This window comes from Emys orbicularis, chromosome 4 (genome assembly GCF_028017835.1).
Source record: "Emys orbicularis isolate rEmyOrb1 chromosome 4, rEmyOrb1.hap1, whole genome shotgun sequence".
Classification (NCBI taxonomy): Eukaryota; Metazoa; Chordata; order Testudines; family Emydidae; genus Emys; species Emys orbicularis.
This window is the reverse complement of record NC_088686.1, coordinates 135,768,907-135,785,414: the sequence shown is the minus strand read 5'-3', so window position 1 is coordinate 135,785,414 and position 16,508 is coordinate 135,768,907.

The following is a 16,508-nucleotide window of genomic DNA, read 5'->3' as shown; positions in this document are numbered from 1 at the left end:
GGCCAGAGCTTGCCACGAGCAATGTCCTCCAGCCCCTGGAAAGAAAACTGCCTGTGGATCCTGCTACCCCAAAGAGCAAACTCCCTGCTTCTCCGTGCAGACCCAGGAAGGGAAACGCTGCATACAGGCCTCCTCCCATGTGTAGCGGGATGGACACCAGCTCCTACCCTGAAGGACTTAAGACAGCCAGGAAGAGGGCTGTGGCAGGGAAAAGCTAGGCTGATTGGGGAAGTAGCCACAGCTGGGCCATGCCCCAATCAGGCCCAGCTGGTCCCTATAAAAGGCTGTGAGCCAGAGACCCAAAGACAGTCTCTCTCTGCAGGGAGCTAGAGATAGAGTACCTGAGTGGAGCAGGGCTGAGGAAAGGTTGAGGAGCTGGGGAGCTCCAGCCTGGAAAGCCCCAGGCTGCAGCCTAGCAGAAGGCCAAGGGGTACTAGGGGTTGCAGAGGGCAGCCCTGGGTAGGCCAAGGCAGGAGGTCCAAACCCTCCTTGCCAGTGATGAGTAGGCTGATACTGCAGTCTGCCCCAGGGCGTGGGGCTAGATGATGACTGGCAGTAGCCTTATACTGAGGCGAGGTGGGGATAGTGGGTGGGGGTTCCCTGAGGAGGGGAGACCCTAAGACTGAGGGGTTACTGCTAGGGGGCAGCACCCCAGGTAAAAGGGCACTGGGGTCCAGGGAGGGATACGGGGGCCAGAGGACAGGCGGATCACTGGCCTGCAGAGGGTGCTCCGGAGCTGGAACAAGCTAATTCCCGGAAGTCACCAGCAGGAGGTGCTGCAGGGGTGAGTCCACTCTTCTACACCATGGGGAGAAAAAAACTACCCCCACTGGTCAGCTGCACGCCACCAGTGAGGTTGTCTTCCTGTAACTAGCTGTTGGTGGGTACCCACCAAGGAATAATTTCCTTCCCATAGTGGTGCTCTCACGCACTCACTAGTGGAAACACGGGATCTTTTCCTCCCCAGAGGGAAGCATGCATGAAATACTGCTAAGGAAATGGTCAGCTGCATTCTGCACTGGGGGAAACGTGCAAGGGGCTTTCAGTGAAGATAATGGGCTATTAACACATTTTTCCAATACTGAACTCCATTAAATACTCCACAGCATCTTACATTTTGAAACTTCTTTGACAGCTCCAGGCCCAAGCCCAGTCACTGCTGTGCTGACAGCCATGGAGCCAAGAACAATGCCACGAAACATCTTGCCCGGGGGTCTTACGGCTGGTTCTAAAGAACCACGATGAGGCTGAAACGGCTGCCCCAGGTCAGCCCCGCTCCTGCTCTGCCTTGGGCATGAGTGCTTGAATCTCTACAGTCGAGTTACTGCTGCTCCCTGCGCTGAGATGTGCCCCAGACGGGGCAATAAGCTCGGCTCACCCTTGTGGACCATGAATGGGGACTACATAATGGCTGCTTTGTGTCCTAGTTTCTTGCCACTCTGGTGCGACTGCCTAGTGCAGTGCTGAGGCAACCCTGCTCCCCAAGCCTTGCTGGGACCCTGGGGAGCATGCTGTTCCCTGCTGCCCATATCCAGAGCCTGGGAGCAGAGATGCGAGTCGAGCCTAGAAGGGTCACTTCCTGCGTTCAAGAATGGCAGATAAGAGGCTTCCCTCCGCTGAGGCGGACAAGGGTGGATGAGAACAGGAGTGGTGGGCAGAGGCCGTTGCCGTACGGTCGTCTGGTCTAGTTGAATGAGCACACAGCAGAGGGTCTCAACCTATTTACCATTGTGGGCCGCATATGCAACTCACTGTGTGTTATGTGGGCTGCATCCACACAATATATACACTAGCTGTATGACCCTGAGGATGTCACATGGGCCGCAGCTGTGTGCTGATGGGGCCGCAAGCAGCCCATGGGCCATGGGTTGAGAACCACAGGCACATATGAACTGCCAGCCTGGATCAGACCCAAGGTCCATCTAGTCCAGTGTCTTGTCTCTCTGACAGTGGTCAGCACCAGCTACTTCAGAGCAAGGTGCAAGACCCCCGCAGTAGACAGATGTGGGATCATTTTGCCCCCCTACATTAGGTCTCCTCTTGATTCCTTATAGGGATTGGCCTAGACCCTGAAGCATGAAGTTTAATACCTTCCCATTTTTTTTCTTGCCATTGATTGATAGAACTGACTATTCTTGCTATCCATATAAATATCCAACCCCCCTTTTTTTTATCTTAAATTCTTGGCCTCAGCAGCTCCCTGTGGCAATGAGTTCCACAGGCAAGCTAGAGTTGGGTGAAAAAGTATTTCCTTTCATCGGTTCTGAATTTGCCACCTTTCAATTTAATTGAATGTCCCCTTGTTCTTGGGTTATGGGCCTGGGAACTGCTGTTCTCCATCAACCTTCTCGACACCATTATTTTATATACTTTTATTACATCCCCACTCATTCATTTCCTTTCTAAGGTGAACAATCCCAGTCTTTTCTGGGCAGGGCTGTGGGTTCTACACCAGCTCTGCTCTGTGTCTTTGGCCAAGTCACTTTCTCTTCCCCAAACTTTCTCCGCCTATGAAATGGGGCTATGTACTTTCTATATGACAGGCGTGTTGTGAGGTTTAGTTCATCTCTGTACAGTGCTTTGATCCTCTAAGACATCCATCATTGTGGAGTTGCAGTTATGTCTAATAACTCCGGGAGAAGGCAAGCTTCCAACATCCTCTCTCTTCCCAGCCGACTTCTCCTGAATTGCCACTAGCACTAAATTTGTTTCCATGGGCTTTTCTAGGCTGGATTAGTTCCTATAGCATGCTCACCACCGTAGTATCTCAGTTCGTTCCAATAGTGCATCAAACAATGCGACCACACCTCTGTCATGTGTTTGTTCTCTCATCCTCTCCCCAGAGGCAGAATTGTGTGCAGTGGAGTGCCGGGTTTTGGTAGGTTTTTAATTAATATGCCTGTGGCTGTGTGTTTGTTAGAGGAGGCAGGTCAAAGCAGCGCGCCTTGCACTAGGAGAGGAAAGTGGTAAGGTCTGTGATGATCCTTAGTTCCTGGGGGAGTTAATTCCACTGGAGAAAGTTCTGTCTCCCCCACAGATGAGCTTTGATCTTATTGTTGAGAGTTTCATTGTGTCGGAGGAGCCGAGTTGTTGACCACGGCCTTTGTCCTGGAGCTTTAGATGCTTTTTTTCAATAGCCTGGGCCCGGCCATGAAGCACTCTGAAGATAAGGACCGAGACCTTGAACATGATTTGGAATTCTATGGGAAGCCAGCATCCAGAGTGGAGGATGGGTGTGATCTCAGCAATACAGGCTACTGTGAGCAGGAGACATGCTGCAGTATTCTGTACTAGATGGAGTTTCCTATGAAAGCATCAGGTCCTGCAATCCAGCAGAAAGGTGATGAAGGCCTGAATAACTGAGGCCAGGTCTTTGGCCGCCCAGATGAGATGCAGTCTCCTAGTCAAGCACAGACGGTAGAAAGCATTACTCATGGATACTGCTATGAGAGAGCTCAGCGTCAGTGAGAAATCCAACAGCTCTCCTTGAATACAGACCGCACTGACCAGTTGTGGGTTTGCATCAGCAAAGATGCTTGCACAGTGGCTGCAAAGCTCTTCAAAAGTCTTTCCTCTGCCCACCAACATCACCTCCATCTTGCTTGGATTCAGCTTCCGCCAGCTGTTCTTCAGCCATGAGCTGATCTCCTCTGAGCACTGGGCCCTCTAGGTCAGGGGTTCTCAAACTGGGGGTTGGGACCCCTCGGGGGTCGTGAGGTTATTACATGGGGGGTCACGAACTGTCAGCCTCCACCCCAACCCCGCTTTGCCTCCAGCATTTATAATGGTGTTAAATATATAAAAAAGTGTTTTTATTTTATGGGGGGGAGGGGTCGCACTCAGAGGCTTGCTATGTGAAAGGGCTCACCAGTAAAAAAGTTTGAGAACCACTGCTCTAGGTGGTAGTGACGCAGTCGTATGTGGGGAAGGATAGGTAGAACTGTGAATCATCTGTATATTGCTGTCACTTGGGTCTATGTTTCCTGACCGGTTCACCTAGTGCTTGCATGAAGATGATGAAAAGGCCCAGAGGGAGAACTGATCCTTGTTCTCTACAGAAGAGGGGTCTAGTGGGGGGGTGCCGTTTCCCGTCTCTAATCACTGGGTATGTCCCTTCAGGAAGGATTCAATTTAGGTCTCAGGCAAGACAGCAGAATCTCCTGGTCAACGGCGTCAAATGGTGTAGAGAGGTCCAGGAGGATGCGCGTAGATGTCTCTCCTCTAGACATTGACAGGAGATCCACCTTTAATGAGACCTAGGTGGTTTCGGTTCTGTGTCCTGGCTTACAATAGGTTCTCTCGTTGGATGATTTAGTTGGGGATTGGTCCTGCTTTGAGCAGGGGGTGGGACTAGATGACCTCCTGAGGTCCCTTCCAACCCTGAGATTCTATGAATCCAGACTGAAGTGGGCCTAAAACATAGGTGCTGGAACTAGGGGTGTGGGGGGTGCTGCTGCACCCCCTGACTTGAAGCGGTTGACAGTTTGGTTCAATGGCTCTCAGCACCCCCACTATACAAATTGTTCCAGCGCCCCTGCTCTAAAACGCTAGCTTCAGTTAGAGGGACTTGTAGTTGAAGAGGAAAGGGTGTCTGAGAACCGAAATGCTGCCTCCAGCCGAATTGCCGCCTGTTACTGTGTGTTCCATGTATCTTCTGGGAGGCATGTCAAGGAGACTGATAAAGAATATTTGGCCTTCTACCGCATCTCTCATCCAAGGACCTCGAAATGCTTTGCAACTGCTAGTGGCTCAAGTGAACACAAGCGCCAAGGAGGGGCAGGGTGAATAAGCTGCCATGATTATTCACTCTTATTATTATCTTACGATTCGCTCATTTGGGTTGTGTTTGCTTTCTACAGACATTCAAGCGACGGAGTTTCGCTGGCACCAACGCGCAGAAATAAACATTTCAAAGTTGTGTGCACAAGTATTTGTGCTGGCATAGCCCCCGGGTGAGTGTGTGGGCCAGGTCCCCCTCTCTGCCAATCTACAGAGGATAGGAGTCTGTTAGAGCCCCTGCAAGGGCAGCGGCCTCTTTTGCTCCAGGTGCTTTCAGCTCTGGATGTCCCAGAGTTCAGTCCCCGGTGTGCTGGCCAAGATGGCAGCAGTCATATTAGTACATAGCCCAGTGTCGGGGAGGGAGGCATGTTACAAGTCCCCCTCTGCATTGTAACACACTCACCAGTGGATTACACTTGCATCCTCACCTAGTGAGCAAATGGAAACAACATCATGGGGCTTATCTGCCCAGTTGTAACTAACTAAATCCAGTGCTTAATTTGGGCCTGGCAGTTCCTAGCCCCGGCTCTCCTGGGCCTGGCAGGTCCTAGCCCCAGCTCCTCTGGGCTTGCCACGTCAGTTATGAAAGTAAAAAAAAAATTGCTGGAGCCCTGGCACCTCTTTCATTGCAAATTAAGCACGGAAGTCATCCAACTTCAAATTCAGAGTTAATGCAGTGCAATGTTCAGGATCACCAACCACAACAGAAACTTTCTGATAAACTGGATGGACTCATGGTCTCCAGCTATTCCCCCTGCAGCGAAAAAAAGGAAAAAAAAAAAAAAGAGGGAAAATATTCCTGATGAATGATTTGCTCTGCTCTAGGAATTAGTGTGATGGGTAGGAGGCAGTGTAAAACGAATGGGATGGAATTAGCATGGGGAAAACCTGCTCTCTTAGGACACTTCCTGACAGTTTGATCTATTGGACCATGGAACATTCTTCCGAGGGAAGAAATGGAATCAACATCACTTGGCATTTTTAGCACTAAGTTGAACAAAAAGCTGGCAAACCACCATGCATGGCCAGGGACAAGGATTGGGGGTGGGGATCCTGTACTGTTTGATTGCAAGATTTTCTCTCTGATTTTGGAGGAGGAACTGAGGCCTGGCGAGGTGTTGGAGCTGGGCATACAGAACCCAGGAGTCCTGAATGTTGTGTGCACCTTGCGCCTAGTCCCATTTCCATGAGACCAGCAGGCTCCTGCGACGGTACAGAGGGCTGTGCTGGACAGATAGCCCTGAGAGATGGATTTGGCTTTTCAGTGCAGCCCCGGGCGCTCTGCTCGGAAGCCCTCAGCCTCTCTCTCTGTCAGGTTTGTGGCTGACCGCAAGCCTGCAGGAGTGGTTTATCTAGAGACAGAGCACACCCACTTCCCCAGCTGCTGAGTCAGGCTGTTCCCTTAGCTTGCCTCCCAGCTCGGTACATTGTGTCCCAGCTCTGCTGTGCTGGCACCTCGCCCAGCTCACATCAGCTTCTCACTCTTGTTTGTGTTCTCATCTTGCACTGAGGGCTGGTTTGCAGCTCGGCAACCCTCCCCTGCCCACCCCCCTCCTTGGCTCCAAAGGGATAGGGAGAGCAGGAGAGGAGGAGTGAGTGGGCGGGTTAGCGGGGGCACCTCTGACACCATGGGTTTGGGGGGGGGGAGAGCTGAAGAAGTGGCTCAAAAATGAATGGCCAGTTTCATAAAAGATTAACCGGGGTCATCTGCACACTGAGTACATATTGGTGTAGCTTTCCCCCCTGCGTCTCCTACGAGGCTAGCCAGCCAAATGCCATGAGACCCAGTATGTAGATATGACATACAAGTACGTAATTGTCTCACGGGGGGTGTATATCTGCTACACACTCAAGATATTAGTCAGTCAAATGTAAATGCTTCCCAAGGACCCCAGATCATATAAAGATCTCTGCTCCTCTCGCATCGCCCTGTGTTATCTCCCAGTGTGCTTGAGGGGATTTGGCCCTTAGCCCTTGACCTGGGCTAGCTAGCTTCTCTGGCCATTTGAACATTGTTCTAATGCCCCCGGTGCTCCTGTGTAAAATGTCACGGAATGGTCCAGCCTGCTCACAATAACTAAAGGCTCCGAGTGCAGCTAGGGTGTGGCTCCGGGGACAGGAGCGGACGCTGCCCATGAATGTAGTTAGCAGCGGTGAGTCTGTCGGGGTGCTCTGAAAAGTCTGGGTCAGCCCCATGGCTGTGTTAGCAACCTTGGTCATGGCAATAACCCAGGTGTCTTGATGGAGAAATTCTACTGAGCTTACAAAACACCTTGAAGTCTCAGTGGAGATCAGGGCCCAGCTAGGTGCTATCCATACTTAGGAGACGGTTCCTATGCCACAGCTCAGTCTGCTCTGTGTGGCAGTGTGAGGTTAATTGCCCCCTTGCCCCTGCTCAAGCATTTGGGCTGGGGGGCCTGCCCCTCTGTGGGAACCCAGAGAGCCCCCCCCCACCCTAACTGTTGCTGCACAGAAATGGGGTTTCACTTCTGCAGAAACTTGAAGACAAAAACTTGAAGACCCCATTTATGGGGTGGGAGCTGCCCAGCCAGCTGTTCCCCAGGGCCCAGCCCCGTTTACAATCTAACTAGACGTGACAGAGAAAGAAAGCATTTCTCCCATTTTACAGATGGGGAAACTGAGGCACTAGAGAGGTTAGGAACCAGATTTTCAAATAAGCTCAGCACACTGGACGCTGAGCACTTGAAAATGTGCCCTGAACGCTTCTGAAAACCTGGTCTCACGGGACTTGCCGAAGGTCACACACCGAGTCAGTGGCAGAGATTGGAATTAAATCCAGATCTCCTGAGTCGAAACCCAGTGCCTTCCTCATAAGGCCAAACTCCTCCTCAGAGGCTCTATTGACTCCAGAGTGCAGCTGGATGTATTTGGAAAATCATATTTCTTCTCCAAGCTCTGTCTCTTAGATAGGATTGGATAGAAAAACTCTGACTCAAACTATAGAGTCGCTGGGAGACCAATGCAGAATGTGTGACTAAACCAACTTCAAAGGAACCCACCAACAGCTAGTTACAGGAAGACAACCTCACTGGTGGCGTGCAGCTGACCAGTGGATTCATTCTCAGCTGTGAATTCCCTGACTGTCTTGGTTTAAAAAAAAAATAAAAATCTTGGCATTATTTTTCACACTTGTTTTGGTGACTACCTAGCTGCGAATGGCACTGCGTGCCCCCTCTTCACGTAAGGTAGGGTTAATTGTTCTGGGTCAACAATTTATAAAACGGGCAGCTGAGTACCAGCCTCATGCGGCTTTGTGAATGAATGTAAAGTGCTTTGAGATCCTTGCCTGTGCAGTACTGTGCATGCCCGATTCGGCAGGGTCTTTAGCCCGCACCACTCCTCTTGAAGCCAACGAGTGTAGCGAGGTTGCAGGACCTGGCCCTAGCCTGGAAACACTTAAGCATGTGTTTAGTATTAGTCACATGAGTAGTCCTATTAACTTCCAGGTACCTGCCTTTCCAGGGCCTAAATCGCAAGCCACGTGGGCCAGGGGGCAAAGTTAGCAGCAAGTGGCTGGGATGTGGCTAGCTCGGAAGAGCGTGGCTAGGATGTTGCACCACCCATGATGTGCCGGGAATCTTTTTGCTTCATCCCACTGCACTAGCCAGTACCGCACCACAACCATGCCAACCCCACCAGCTGCATCTTGCCACGGCAGACCCTGTTGTGGCCAAGCCTACTGAACTGGGGATGGGGAGGCAGGCGAGCCGTCTGTGGAAAGGAGTTTTCCCAGCTCCCTGAAGAGCTCTAAAGGAGGGTGCTGTGAATATCCAGCCAACTCGCTGTGTCCTACTGCTGCTGTACAATATAGGGTGCTGCCCTATCATCTCACTGCAGCTATCAGCAGGAAACCTTTCCCCCCACCCCCCTTCTCCCTCCCCTCCAATTCCCAAGGCATGACCCGGGAGGAGGTTGGTACAGTTTGTTACGCTTAGGCCGGAATGTACTTTGTGTTACAAATGGCCTCAGGCCAGGACTCAGAAGCCGGACTTTATTTATACTTCCCTGCTCCAGGCTCAGCAACATCCTGCTGTCAGTTACTTCTGCTTTTATCTGCGAGGGGGATGACCTGATCTTTAAAAGCCATTCATACTATTTAATGCATGGAAATAGACTTGTACCCTGCCTGCCTGCTCTCCCAGGCTGCCAACTCGCAATTAATTTACAGACTTGTAAATTTTTACAAGCCCATTTTTAAAATAGAGCAAGCTCATCTAGGAAAATATTTTGCCCTTTCATCTGGTGGAAGTTGTTAGAGAGGAAGCGCTTTCTAGTGAGTAAAAAATACGAGTGAGATCAGTCTCCTAGTTGTGTTAGCGACTCTATATAATCCTGACCAAGTCTCTTAACCAGTTGGTGCCTCAGTTTCCCATTGAGTACAGTGAGGCCTACCTCACAGGGAGAGTGTGTCCAATGCATTGCACCGAGAGCCTCTGATGGAAAGTGCTAGGGGAAAGGCAAAATAGCTTCTTGATTCTAGATTTAGGGGACTTCTTTGCAGTAGAAATAGACAGGATCCTTAACCAGAAGTTTATGGATCCAGAACGCCTTTGAAAATCTTTATCTTGTGTTCACTGAAGTCAGCGGGAGCAGGACCCTCCCGTAATCAGTCGCAGCTCACACCTCATTTTCCCAGCTGCGAGCTAGGTCATGTTATTTATTTGGAGACCTAAAAGCAGCACTAAGGAATCTATGGAATATTCAGATAACAAGGATCAACCGAGTCTGAGTGCCCTCCACATGGGGGCCGGAGTTATTGGCCGCTTCTCACACCTGAAATTTAATCACCAGAAATGTGAATCAGCAAAAAGAAATGAGAATGTTGTACCCCGTCCGTGGGTAGCTAGGAGTTCATAGTCATCACTGCCTCGTGGAGTACAGCCTCCGCCTGTGAACGGAACTAGAACTCTGGCCTCTTGCTTCAAAAACACGGGCTGTAGCCGCTTGAACTCAAAGGAAAATATTGGTTTGCTGGTCGTACCCTCGTGCCTGACACAATTGAGCAGCTGTGATCCGATCCAGCAGAAGGCAGTGGCACACAGATGCTCATTGACACTGGTGCCAGTGGAGATTTTTGGGAGGGGGCTGCAGGGACACTCTTGGCACCTGAGCTTATGCTGCTCAGCACTTTCATGCGGTAACTACAAGTGTTTCTCACCTTGAATCAAGCCATTGCCAATTGGATATCAAATACCCTGATCCTGCACTGCTTCTACCCTCAAACTCCCATTGAAATCAGGCCCGAGAGAGAGAGAGAGAGAGAGAGAGAGGTGTGTGTGTGTGTGTGGGGGGAAGTAGAGGGGGGAGAAATCTTGGAAGCAGATAGACTGCAGGATCAAGCACCAGCTCTAGCAGAGCTTGTACTTTTAAGCTTTGTCTAAGCTAGCACATTCTGTACCCTCATTGACAACAGCTAAGTATTAGCATGAATGGGGCTGCACCATTTTAGGTAGTCTCAAGACGAGCTGCTCCAAACAGGTGGTCTTGACATGGCATTGAAAATGGTTTAAGTGCTTGGATAGACAAGGATAAAACCCTTGTCATCACTGGTGCAGCCTCACCCGTGGCTGACAGCTAGTACAGAGTGTGCTTCGCGGTAGGCAGGCTATGGTGTAATACAGAGACTGATCTAGCTGTAAATACTGTGTAGTCCTGCTGGGGTTAGACCCAGGTTCACTCTAGCAATGGTAGGCAGTGGTGCTGCTGTTCAGTGCGAACGGCCACGCCCACGGTTGACCTCCACATGTCAAGGATTCTTGTGCAACCAGTTCACTTCCCCCCACTTCAGACTGAAACTCGGCACGGTGCAGTGGCAGCCTTGAAACAAATATATTTAGAAAATGTCAGAAAAAGGAAGGCGGAAAAGGAATCAATGTGTGTGAATGAGGCAACCGCTCGTACAGGCTGTGCAATAGCCACCTACTCTACCAGCAGAAAGCAATCCAATTCTAGATTTAAGTTCAAAAGGCACCCGGCGTATCCTTACATGGGAAGTGGATGGCACTTCCAGAAACAGGCCAGCTCATTTGCAGTGCAGCTTCTCAAATATGTAACAATGCAAATGTCATGGGATGCATGAGAACTGGCTGCCAAATCCTCAGTTATTTGGCACTTCCAAACTGGATGATCAGAACACCAGCTTACTTACTTTGCTGTTTTAACATGGTTCTTGTTTGGGGGCTCAAAGCAGCCACCTTCCGAGGCACTGGTGCGAAGAGCTGAACCTCCCTGACAGTGTTGCCGATCAAATTCAAGGCATTTTTGGGGTTCCTTTTCCCCTTCCCTCCCAGCAAGTGAATACTGAGGAATGGAAACCTTGCCTGGTAAACATGACTCAAAACTTACTAACTTAACAGCGCAGGGTGAGGGGGAAACCAAAAGGAAGCCTATTTGTTTTTAATCTAAAATGTGCTGGAGGGATTTGCTGATGTGGCTTTTAGATTTAAAGCAGCATAGCAGGGACTTCTTTTTCTTCTCCATCTCAAGTGGTTAAGGCAGATAATACAGTTTATTTTTAGAATGAGACACAGATGAATAAAAATATCTCTTTTACCTCCACTCTCATGTCATATCAGATGCTGCTGAGATTTTCAATGCCACAAAGACTAAAAAGCGACAGGATCCCATCTATGTCAAAAGGGAGAGAGAGGTATTATAAATGGGGGTTGGTTCTGCTATATTAATTCTTGCAACAAACTGATCTTTCTAACCCTGAGCTCATCCTCAAGGGCCTCTCCCAGAACCTCCGCCCCCGCTCCACTGGAGCCAAGGTAATGAGCTTGGAGTCAACCTAGACAGCTCTGCCTCATGCAATCAGGTAGTACATCAAGGCCAGCTGTCCCATTTAGGCAGAACAGCCAGTCCCTATGGTAGCAAAGTATTGGGAGATTATTTATGGTGTCATAGCTTGGGAAGAACAGAGATTTTCTCTAGAGGTGATGCTGTAGTTCATGGTAGAGGGTGATATTGAGCTGTTAGCATGAAGGTCCATCCTGGCTGCACCACATGCCCCTGCAGGAAAACTCTTCGAGAGGTGACATTTGTGGAATTTCCCACCCCACCTCGTAAGGCTGTTAAGCATTCACGATAGGTACCAGATTTTCCAAGCAGCTCAGCATCCAACGTGTTGAGCTCTTCTGACGATCTCTCCTATGCTGTCTAAGGGATGGAGGGGAGACAGTTTCCCCTAACAAAGCCGTTGCCCTGAGATCTATAGCATTTCCCTGCAGACTTTGGTGTAACAATGGAAGACTGGGAGCATCCCCATGAAAAGGCCAGCCTTTCTGCATTATTACCCTGGCTTCCCCTTCCCACCTCATGCAGCTTGTTTCTGAGCTGATATAACCCCCCTCCTTGCACCTGGGCCCAGACCTCTACCGAGTGGCTTTGGAGCAAGAAGTTTTAACGCCGCTGGGGACAGAACTAATTCCCATAGAGACTTTCTTGGGGTGTTGCTGTCTCTGATGCTGATTAGCTGTGTTCCTCTCCCCTTCCTGCCCCCTTTGTTTAACAGAGCCCTGACCACTTGATATTCACATTCAGGGCTTGCGTGGATTTAGGATGGGAGTGGAGCAGGGTGGCCGTTGTTACTCCTCTCTCTCCTTACACACTTGCCTGGTGCCTTTGTTTGATCTTTGTGCATGTTTCACCTGAGTTGGTCCTATATTTCGGAAAGCTTTGCCGGAGCCCCGAAGGTGCCATAGCACAGAGATGGGCAGTGTATAATCAGAGTCACTCCTTAACACAGGCCGTGTGTGGAACTTATTGTCCAGATGTGTACTGTGCATGGCATACAGAGTATATATTACTAGTTTAGAGTCCGAGGTTACTAATGGGGCCTAGACCAATGGTTCTCAAAGCTGGTCCGCCGCTTGTTCAGGGAAAGCCCCTGGTGGGCTGGGCCGGTTTGTTTACCTGTCGCGTCCGCAGGTTTGGCTGATCGCGGCTCCCATGGGCCCGCGGTTCACCGCTCCAGGCCAATGGGAGCTGCAGGAAGCGGCGCGGGCCGAGGGACGTGCTGGCCGCCCTTCCTGCAGCCCCCATTGGCCTGGAGTGGCGAACCGTGGCCAGTGGGAGCCGCGATCGGCCAAACCTGCAGACGCAGCAGGTAAACAAACCGGCCTGGCCCGGCCCGCCAGGGGCTTTCCCTGAACAAGCGGCAGCCCTAGTTTGAAAACCACTGGCCTAGACTAACGATAAGGGAGCAGGTCCTGGCTGCACTCTTTCTAGACACAACATACTGTACATCATTTCTTGTTATATATTGTACCGATCAGCTTAGGCACCTCATGGGCCAGCTGGTAGGGGCTGAAAGTTGTGCCAAACTGACAAGTAAGGTTAACAAAGTTAGGCTCTGTCAGACCAGCAGAGGAAGCAGCTATCAGTGATAGAGGTTCTTCCCCTTCCTCCCCCTGCTCCAGATTCCCAGACCCTTGATGTACATAGGGATGATGGTTAACTTGAGCACACAAGCTGACGAACTGCAATGGCCACTCACAATGGAAGAGGTGTAGCTATGACCGGAGCCGGTATAGGGTACTGACATCAAATGGAGGATGAGGTGGTAACTTGTGTTACTGCAGAAGTTGTTTTGCTCTACTCAGTGCAAAGAACCGCCACACCTCCTACACACCATCACCAAGACGCTCTGAACAGCATCTTTAGTAATAATAAATAATGCTATGCCATGGCTAGAACCACCTTATTTCCCCTCCTAAGCCATCTATTGTCATAGCATCTAAGTGTACACAGATAACACACTCTTGGGTACCTGTATCTATGAAACTTACAAGCTATATTATACGTGCTCCTGTACAAATATCCAATGTACATTCTTATCCCGTGTTTTCCTGTGGTTAACATTAAATAACTTTTGCATAGCAAATACTAGAAGCTACAGTAAGTTTTAAATGATATTAAGGTTATATCCTAAACAGCCAAAGCCAGGAAATTGAGGCGTACACAACTGGCAATGTCTGCTCAAGAGAGGCCCAGCACTAGAATAACAAGGTATTTGTGTTAGGATCAAGGTGCTTCGGAGTCGAATGTGTTGTCTGGGCTCAGGACTGGAGTAGCAGAGGCTGCTGCTGGTCATGACTCAGTGCACTAGGAGAGCTGGGAAGAGGGGGATGGGCAGGACTGAAAAATGTAGTTAACATAGCAGGGGGCCCCACTGCCAGAGCTTTTTGTGACCCCAAGACTGGAGTGGTAAGCATTACTACTGGTCAAGGAAATGGTGCATTGGTAGATCTCTACGGGGAAGCCTGTCAGCCATATACCTAGCTGAAATTGCTGCTATTAAGGCTTCACTTACTCATCTGCTCCAAATTCACTTATGAAAGCCTGAGAGAAAAACAAGCAATCTGAGGCTTCTATTTTGCTCTAAAGTCAACCACTTTAACATAAGCATTGCACAGGGCTCGGAACATTGTGATCTTACATAACGTATGTGCTGCAATACGCTGGCACAAATAGGGTGAATCGAGGACAGGGTGGCTGCCTTAACTGTGAATTTCCTGGCTTTTGTGAGTTTACGTCAGTCTCACTGTTATTTTAATGTGTTTTTTAAACTGTAATCTCCTTTTTTAATGCTACTATAAAATAAAGAGGGGGGAGAAATAGGAGTAAAATGGACACTGTATCTGTCTTTAAAGGAGCTAGAATCTGGTATGGAATGTCATCTGGAGTCTAAAGATCTTTTTGAAAGAAAATTCCGTCACCCTCTGTCCAAGAGATTGTAAAAAAGCGACCATTTTTGTGGGACAACACAAAACCAATGTGTGATCTCCCCCTGCTGGTGTCTAGGATAAAAAATTGAGGACTCTTTTTTTATATGAGAATTACGCATATTTTCTGAACAAAAATAACAGTAAAGTGATCAGTCTGTGTTTGCTTGTTTTTTTTATTTTATTTTATTTTTTTTTGTATTAGAAACACAGAATTGCTTGTTAAATGGAAAACTAAAACTGTTTGGGATACGGATGGGGAAAGAGTGTATCTTTCAATCTTCTAGAAAATGTTTAAATTCAGAGTAAAAATCATGATAGTAGACTTTCTTCTCTCATATATTTCATTTCTTTACTATCAGTGACATTTAGTAAGATCCATATTTTCCCCACTATATTTTAAAGAAGGGAAAACGCTGTTAAAGTGAGTGAGTCCTTGTTACGGTGAACTAGCTATGTGAACATTCAGCTTCAAGTTAAATTCCTCATTTCCAACCTGTGCTGGTGGTGACTAATTCAAAATGCAAAAACCTAACCTTCTTCAACATTGTATCAAAGAACAGAAGCTCTAAGGAAGACTTTGTTAAACATTATAAATCCATTGACAACTAAGCACATTCTTTGGTCAGCTATTGTAGTCATACAGGGAAATAACCGGGTCAAAATGCAGATTTGTAAGAACTAGCATTCCTAAAATGAACAAAAATGCATTATTTCATATGTACACACATTCAAGACAATGGGGTCCTGAATCTGATCCTGGTTACGGCCTCTGGGTACTGATTGTCAGTCAAATAGAGACACATTTTCAAAAGACATCAGGGTCAGATTTTGAAATGTTTACCACCCACAACTGGAGGTCAGATTTTTAAGAGTTCAGCCTATTGGGGGTAAAGGCTTGATCGAAAATGTGGCTACCTAATTTGGTGCCCAAGTGAGAGCTGAGCTGTCTTGAAAATCTGACTCGAGTTGTGGGTGCTGACTCTGAGTCCTGCTAAAACTCTGGCCATAGTGTCTTCACTAAATATTTCTTATCTAGGTCCCTTTTGCAATGTGTCCAACCCAAACACTGCAGCATTTGTGCTACTGCAAGAAAACCTGAAAGTGAAACTGACTAGAAATACAAGCAACTAGACTAGTTTCCTTGTCCAGGCTGAGTGATACACAAAGGTAAACCAGGTTCAACAGTACTGAAAAAGATAGTTTAAAACAAAGCTTGATTTTTTTTCTAATCTAAGGAGGCTCTCCAGCCCAGATTAGCGTTTTCCGTTAACAAACTTCTTTTTAAACCAAACCATAACTATCCTGATTATTGCAACAGTCCGTGTCTGCTCTGAAATCATTCCTTTCTATCATTAACTTTCAGATAGTCACAAAGGATTTATTTCTCTACTGCACTATTTTTTAAAAATCAAGGAAAAATATATGTCTAGCTAAGGGTGCTGCTAGTCTAATATTAAACCCACAATAAGAAGGGAAATTAAGAGTGCATTAGTGTTTAACTCCATTCTCCCCCTCCACTATTGCTGTGTCTCTACACTGTTTATAATATGCCATAAGTGCTGCAATATCCAGACATACACAAAGAGGTGGGTTGAGGATAGAGTTTTTGCTTTAAAGGGGGGATACACTGACAGGATCCTGCAGGCCTTAAATTGGACTCCTTGTTCACCATCTTTGTATTAATAAAGGAGAGTTAAGTAGGACTCTTCCCCCCCCCCCTTCCTTCCACCCCTAGTCACGGAGCAGCCATTTCACAGCTGTTGCTGCAACAGTGGCCACAGCTCAAACAAGTGGCCCAATTTTTCACACCAGCTCAGCCCCCTGAACTCCTTTGAAAACCTGGCCAGAAGGTGTCACCATGGGGGAGTTGCTGTGTCCTCAGCCCTTTTGAAAACCAGAAATCTGGGCCAGCGGATCTAGGTATAGAGTAGTTTACCCAATCACCCACTTCCCCCAAATAATGGCAGCAAAATGCAGCAG